Below are 7500 nucleotides of genomic sequence, written 5' to 3'. Positions count from 1 at the left end.
ATTCACCAGTTCCTTATCAAACTAATATAGATAACAATCAAGATAATAATAGTAATAATAATAATTGTAATGATACCCGTTATCATTACTGATAAGAATAATAAGAGTAACTAAAAAATCTGAGTGATGAGGAGACTTCCTTATATTTTTTATCAAAACCACCATCATTATTTATCTGAAAAAAAAAAAAAAAATGACTTAATTCAACGTTATAAAAAATGTCAAGGTCTTTACAAATTTGGAGCCTACTTATTTCCTCCTTATACCTACGGAGTAAACAACTGTTGTAACAACACAACAACTGTTGTTATTCAGAAGCGAAGGACATTTTTTAGGTAGTTTAATGACAGTTCTTTTATATCACTTCTGTCTTTTTCCGTCTAGTTTTTGTTTTCCTATGACCTCTAAACAGGTGAAAGAAAGGAAATTGAACTTGATGCTCTGTAAATTTTCCCAAGAAACACAATTTGAGCATAAAGCCATCATAAACGGATCGTAAAAACTTGGTAAACAATTCCGAGGTTAGCGAGAAGAGACGCATACAAACACACACATACACATACACAAACATACACGTGCAACATGTGGAACTATACAGAGTGGCGTAACATTCTAGCGTAGACATTGACCAAAGTTTATGGTGAAATTACATCAATCATAATTACGTCTAAAACCATGAGAAGAGACACATACACACGCATACACATACACATACACATACACACAAACATACACGAGCAACATGTGGAACTATACAGAGTGGCGTAACATTCTTTCGTAGATATTGAACAAAGTTTATGTCGAAATTATATCAATCATAATTACGTCTAAAACCATGAGAAGAGACACATACACACGCATACACATACACTCACATACACACAAACATACACCTGCAACGTGTGGAACTATACAGAGTGGCGTAACATTCTATTGTAGACATTGACCAAAGTTTATGGCGAAATTACATCAATCATACATACATACATACATACATATACCAAGGTACTTCCCCCAATTTTGGGGGGTAGCCGACATCAACAAATGAAACAAAAACAAAAAGGGGACCTCTACTCTCTACGTTCCTCATAATTACATCTAAAACCATTTAATATTTCGCGACAGACCGTTTCCCAAGGCTGTGGAATAATTCACTTTTGAGGACTTGAATTATATCGCTGGTTGGTAAAACCATATCGATAGTTCTGTGCAGATCATCATCCTCATCATCTCCTCCTACGCCTATTGACGCAAAGGGCCTCGGTTAGATTTCGCCAGTCGTCTCTATCTTGAGCTTTTAATTCAATACTTCTCCATTTATCATCTTCTACTTCGCGCTTCATAGTCCTCAGCCATGTAGACCTGGGTCTTCCAACTCTTCTAGTGCCTTGTGGAGCCCAGTTGAACGCTTGGTGAACTAATCTCTCTTGGGGAGTGCGAAGAGCGCGCCCAAACCATCTCCTTCTACCCCTCATCATGATCTCATTCACATATGGCACTCAAGTAATCTCTCTTATAGTTTCAATTCTAATCCTATCTATGCAGAACACATTTATCGTTTTACAACCAATATTTCCTGGTTTCCTTGGCTATTTTTTCCTTGTTAGAGCACTCGGGCATATAGCATTTTGCTTTTCTAACAAGGGTTGTAGCTTAGCTTGTAATAATAATAATAATAATAATAATAATAATAATAATCAGAAGTTTGTACCACTCTGGCTTAACCCACCTGTAAAAGGATATATAAGGAAGAGATAACCAATTTAAGCCTACAGTTCACATCCATGCTGTATAAAAAAAAAAAAAAGGAAATAAAAATCATCTTAATATGTTGCGTTCAGAAATCCTCAAACGGAAATTGTAGGGAAGTTGTATATTCCACCAAAGCTATGTAATCTTCAACCAACCATGGATGGCTTTTAAGCACTGCCAATGTGCTTATTGTCAGGTGGCACTGTGGAAAACAGCAGGTTTTGCATCCTCTCCAAAAAAAATGCCCTCTAGAATGTGGTTGGGAAATAAAGGGACCAACACTGCATCCACAGCACGGTCTTCGAGGACAGATGATACTGGAACAAGAAGAAATAATGAGCCTCGTTAAGTGTGTATGCAAAACCGGATGTAGTACACCACTCTGCACTTGCACAAAGCAATTACTCTAGGGTTGTTGTGGCCGATGTGGTAACGTCCTTGACTGGTGAACGCCAGATTGGGGTTCGAGCCCCGCTCAAACTAAATAGTTTCTTAGGTCGCTGCAACCTCACCATCCTCGTGACCTATGGATGGGGGTTTTGGTGGAGCCTATAGGTCATCAGCAGCCATTACCTGGCCCGCCTTGGTCGTAGGTTGGATGGAGAGGTGGCCAGGGCACTGATCATATGTATATATGGCCAGTCTCAAGGGCATTGTCCTGCTTGTTATGGCAATGTCACTCTCCCTTGCCTCTGCCATTCATAAGAGACCTATAAAACAGTGTTCCGTAAGCGTAAAAAATCCTCCCGAGAATAATTTGGTTATTTAACCCTTCTGCACTGTTAGGGGTCTTTTTGACCCGAAAACAATTTTACATTACCATATCTCTCTTGTTTTTAGAGATTGAAGCTTCATACTCTTTGAATTCTCCTGACTTTAAGAGGTTATTGTGTTGCCTAAGCCTGGTAAAATTTCTCCCAATAGTTACTGAGCAGCAAAAAAAGTAACATCTAACCTGTTTGGGTCAAAATGACCCGTACCTACTTTTTGCTGTATTTTTTCACAGTTATCCACTATCTGTATCAAAGATGGTATGATTATTGAAGTTACCCTTTCAAATGTAGTATATACAATTTCTTTAGTTATTGTATTCATAGGAAATTGATCTTCTTTGTTTACAAGGTATAGATAAAAAGTGAGAGAACCTCCATAAGATATCTCTTAGTAAAATTCATCAACCATGGATAAGTAAGTCTTTACATCATTGTAAGATTGTTGTCTTTGATTTATAATGATTCAGAGGAAATATTGGCTAGAAAAATGCTAAGTATAATATTACATTATGAAAATTATTACCAGCAATAGTCTAGGTCACATGTTTTGGACACTAACACAAGCAGTTTTCTTTGTTTGTGTTCCAGAAAGTGTACAGCTTTCCCTGTAAACAAGTTTTATGGTTATGAATCCGGTGAAGAAAGTGATTGTATATCTTCAAAAAGTGATGATGGTGAAAAGGACCATCTTTCAGTTCATGATGATCTCAGTGACTCTGACTATGAAGATGAAGCTGAAGAACAGCATTTTTCCGGTCCAAATTATTCAACCAGAAAGGGAAATACCGGTATGGATAATGGCAATGAACCTTATGATCAAACATCTACCACCTCAAATTCCACATCCATTGATACTTACTGTAATGATGAAGAACAGCCACCTTCCTCTGTGAGTTTCACATCCAAAAAGGGAAATATTGTATGGTCTTCAAAAAAAGCAAACAGGTCATCAGGAAAGAAGTGTGCAAGAATTATCATTGATCAAACTCCTGGTATCACTCGTTATGCAGCTTCAAGAATATCTGATATACTGTCTGCATTTGAATTATTCATAACTCCAAAATTATTCAATATTATTTTGAAAATGACAAATAAAGAAGCTAATCGCGTCATGGGTTCAGGAGATATAATTAGCCTAGAAAACCTGAGAGCATTTTATGGATTACGTTTTTTAGCAGGAGTTTATAAATCTCATGGAGAGTCTCTTAGGAGTCTTTGGGATGACACATATGGACGTCCTATATTTCGAGCTACAATGTCTCTTGAAACCTTTATGAAATATTCTAGGTTTATTAGGTTTGATGATAAAGAAACCAGAGCTCGAAGGAGATCCACAGACAAACTTGCTCTTATTAGAGATGTTTGGAACATTTGGGTTGAGAGACTCCCTCTGATGTATAACATATCATCAACTGTTACCGTAGATGAGCAACTGGTTCCTTTTAGAGGAAAGTGTCCATTTAGGCAGTATATTCCATCAAAACTTGATAGATATGGAATAAAGATTTGGGCAGCATGTGATGCAAAGAATAGTTACCTTTCGAATGCTGAAGTTTACACTGGGCGTAAAGATGAATCTGCAGAACGTGAGCAAGGTAAACGTATTGTTCTGCAACTTACAGAAGGGCTTAAAGGTAGAAATGTAACTTGTGACAACTTTTTTTGTAGCTTAGATTTAGCTAAGGATCTGAAAAAGCGCAAGCAAACAATTGTTGGAACTATCAGAAAAAATCGAAAAGAACTCCCAGTTGAATTCTGTAACCCTAAAGGAAGGACCAGATATACTACCCTTGAAGGTTACTATGAAGAAAATATAATTATTTCATATTGTCCCAGAAAAGGAAAAACTGTAGTATTGTTGAGTAACATGCATGATAGTGTCACTTGCAGTGATAAAGAAGAAAAGAAACCTGACATAATTGAATTTTACAATTCAACTAAAGGAGGAGTTGATAATCTAGACAAACTTGTTGCAACTTATAGGTCAAAGCGTCAGACAAAGAGATGGCCTATGGCCTTGTTTGATAACATAATGGATGTGTCTGCCTACAATGCTTTTGTCCTTTGGAATCTAGTGCAACCTAACTGGAGAGAAAAAGATACCTTCAAGAGAAGAATTTTCCTTCAAGAACTTGGATTGGCATTAGTCAAACCTGTATTGTCTTCAAGGGTATCGTTGCCTAGGACGCCAGATGCCCGACGAGTAGCTGAGGCTGCAAGACCATCTATAGAATATAATAATTCTCAATCTCAAGAAAGAGCTGCAAAGAGACAGCGTTGTCATATGTGTAAAAATGACAACAAAGTAACCACAATATGTTCTGTCTGCCGAAAAACTACATGTAAGCAGCATGCTGTTGTAATGTTCAAGTGCAAGAAATGTAATTAATTCCTAATCTTTAATAAGGTAGGGTGGTTGGGAGGGTTAGGTGTGGGGTCTAAATGACAGTCACTTCTACGTAGTAGACCCTGGGCATACAAGACAATCAATTATGTACTTTGTATGGTGGAGAACTGTCAGAATTTATGAGACGGGTCATTTTGACCCGGAACAGATTAGATGTTACAAAACGGGTGAATTAATAAAATTGTAAGCTCTCTATATACACTGGCCATTCTAAATCTTAGAAAATTTAGGCAAAAAGAGGGTATTGTTATATGTGCAAAATTTTTTAGCAATGTAACAGCAATCTTCCCAAAAATTAGATGTAAATCCATGGTGTCACAATATTCAACTGAGATAATTTCAACTGAAACCTATTTTTTAATAAAGTAATTGGCTGGTAGAGGTAATTTTGGATCCTAAATGATAATAATATTCTTGCAGTGTACCCTGGACATGCAAAATAATCTTATAAAGTACTTGGTATGGCAAGAAACTGTCATGATTTATAAGACGGGTCATTTTGACCCGGAACATATTAGGTGTTACCAACATTTTAACAGACCACAAGGGTTAAAAACGTTGATAATATATCGCTATAATCCGTAGTTGAAGGATGGAAGCGTCAGGTATTAAGAAACTACATATTTGTTTTCAGTATTTGCAAGTTTTGATATTAAATGAGAGAGAGAGAGAGAGAGAGAGAGAGAGAGAGAGAGAGAGAGAGAGAGAGAGAGAGAGAGATATTTTTGAAATGCAACATGGTGTTTATACAGTAATTCCACTTCGTGTTAGGCGATTATGAAATTATTTTACCATTTCCATTGTCATCACCTTTATAATTTCTTAAATATTATTATTATTATTAGCTAAGCTATAACCTTTGTTGGAAAATTAAGATGCTATAAGCCCAAGGGCTCCAACAGGGAAAAGTAGCCTAGAGAGGAAAGGATGTTATCATAACTAGTTTTATTATTACTATTTAAGCGTTTTTAGTAGATTACTCAATAATTGATATTGTAAAATACTACCAATAAATCCATTATTTTCGGACATTTGAGGAGATATTCTCATTAAACTTTTTATAATCAGTTGGAGCCCCTGGCCTTATAGCATCCTGCTTTTCTAACTAAGGTTGTAGCTTAGCATGTAATAATAATAATAATGATAATAATAATAATAATAATTTGAGCAAGCTTAAGCAATCCAAGGATCAATGGATGAAGCATTCTAAACGTAGGCAATCAATAAATATTTCAATATCAAACTAAAATAATTGTATTGTTTCCAAGGATAGCAGACCTCGTACAAGGGCTGCCAATTCTAATTCCCTGAAAGAAGATGTTTTGAGTAAATGTATTACAGAAAAGGTCCTATTGTTAGATCAAGATAATATATCTTATTTAAAGGAATGTCTGTGATTCGATATAGAGGCATAATTGCCATTCATTTGTTTATGATGATGTATATTATCTAATGTTGATGTTGGTCAGCCTGGAACCCCTTAGGCAGAGACTCCGCCCTCATCAGTAATACCAGAACTGATGTTTGAAATTTCCTTGAAACTATCAGCTAAAATTTAATATAGGTCATGATTGCGTTTTGGTATTTGATGAATAATAATTTGTTTTTAGATTAGCAGAAATATATTTGTCCTAGATTTTTTTTTCACGTTTTTCTGAAGGTATTACACAATAGTTTTTTAATGAAATAAATCCCGACTACTATTAATACTTTCAGTTGTAATATGTTAATAGTTTTGAGAGAATTAGGATAATAATTTCATAATATTGAGATCTATCATCAGGTTTTTAAAGTAAGAGAAATACGCCTCATCAAATTTCGTATTTTAAAAGGAAAATATGTTAAAAACAGGATGATGCTTACGTACCAAGATAGCCAACATTAAGAAATCCAAGATATGTTAAGAAAGACAAAACAGTAATTATTACAATACTTATAAAAGTTGAAACACAAAATATAAATGAAGTTAGATATTACTTTAATTATGCTAGAAATAATGTCTGCATACTGGACAATTAAAACCATGTTTAAAAAGTTTGTGGTTTAGTCCACGGTTGGTACCCTGGTAGAACTCCTTTCTGGAATACTGTCGTCTGCTGATAGTTCTTTTAGGTAAAAGAGTTTGTGAATAATGACATGTCCTCGCCACAGCCTTTATGAATAAGCCCCCTATATATATGCACATTTAATTTATTTTTAATTATATTAACTAGACATGGACAAAATCGTTTTAGTTTTTAAAATTTTGCCATAATAAGAAGTTAAAAGAATCTAATGTTTACCTTCCCCCCAATGGGGGATTAATGGCGGCAAACCTTTCGACTTTATAAGAAGAGGAATCATACTAATTATTCAGTTCATGAACATTTTAGCAAGATGGTGAAATGATAATCTAAATATATAGATATTTTCATTTAATATATTATCTAAATCACTATCTACACTTCATTATAGAATATTCTCTCTACTTAAAGTATTGGCAATTCTGAACCCCTTTGCCACGTCAACCCAACTTTGCCTGAGCTAAATTCGAGAATCCTCTCTAAGATTTCTTATATCTCTCATGAT

This window comes from Palaemon carinicauda, chromosome 4 (assembly GCF_036898095.1).
Source record: "Palaemon carinicauda isolate YSFRI2023 chromosome 4, ASM3689809v2, whole genome shotgun sequence".
Classification (NCBI taxonomy): domain Eukaryota; kingdom Metazoa; phylum Arthropoda; class Malacostraca; order Decapoda; family Palaemonidae; genus Palaemon; species Palaemon carinicauda.
Note: the sequence above shows the minus strand (reverse complement) of the source record.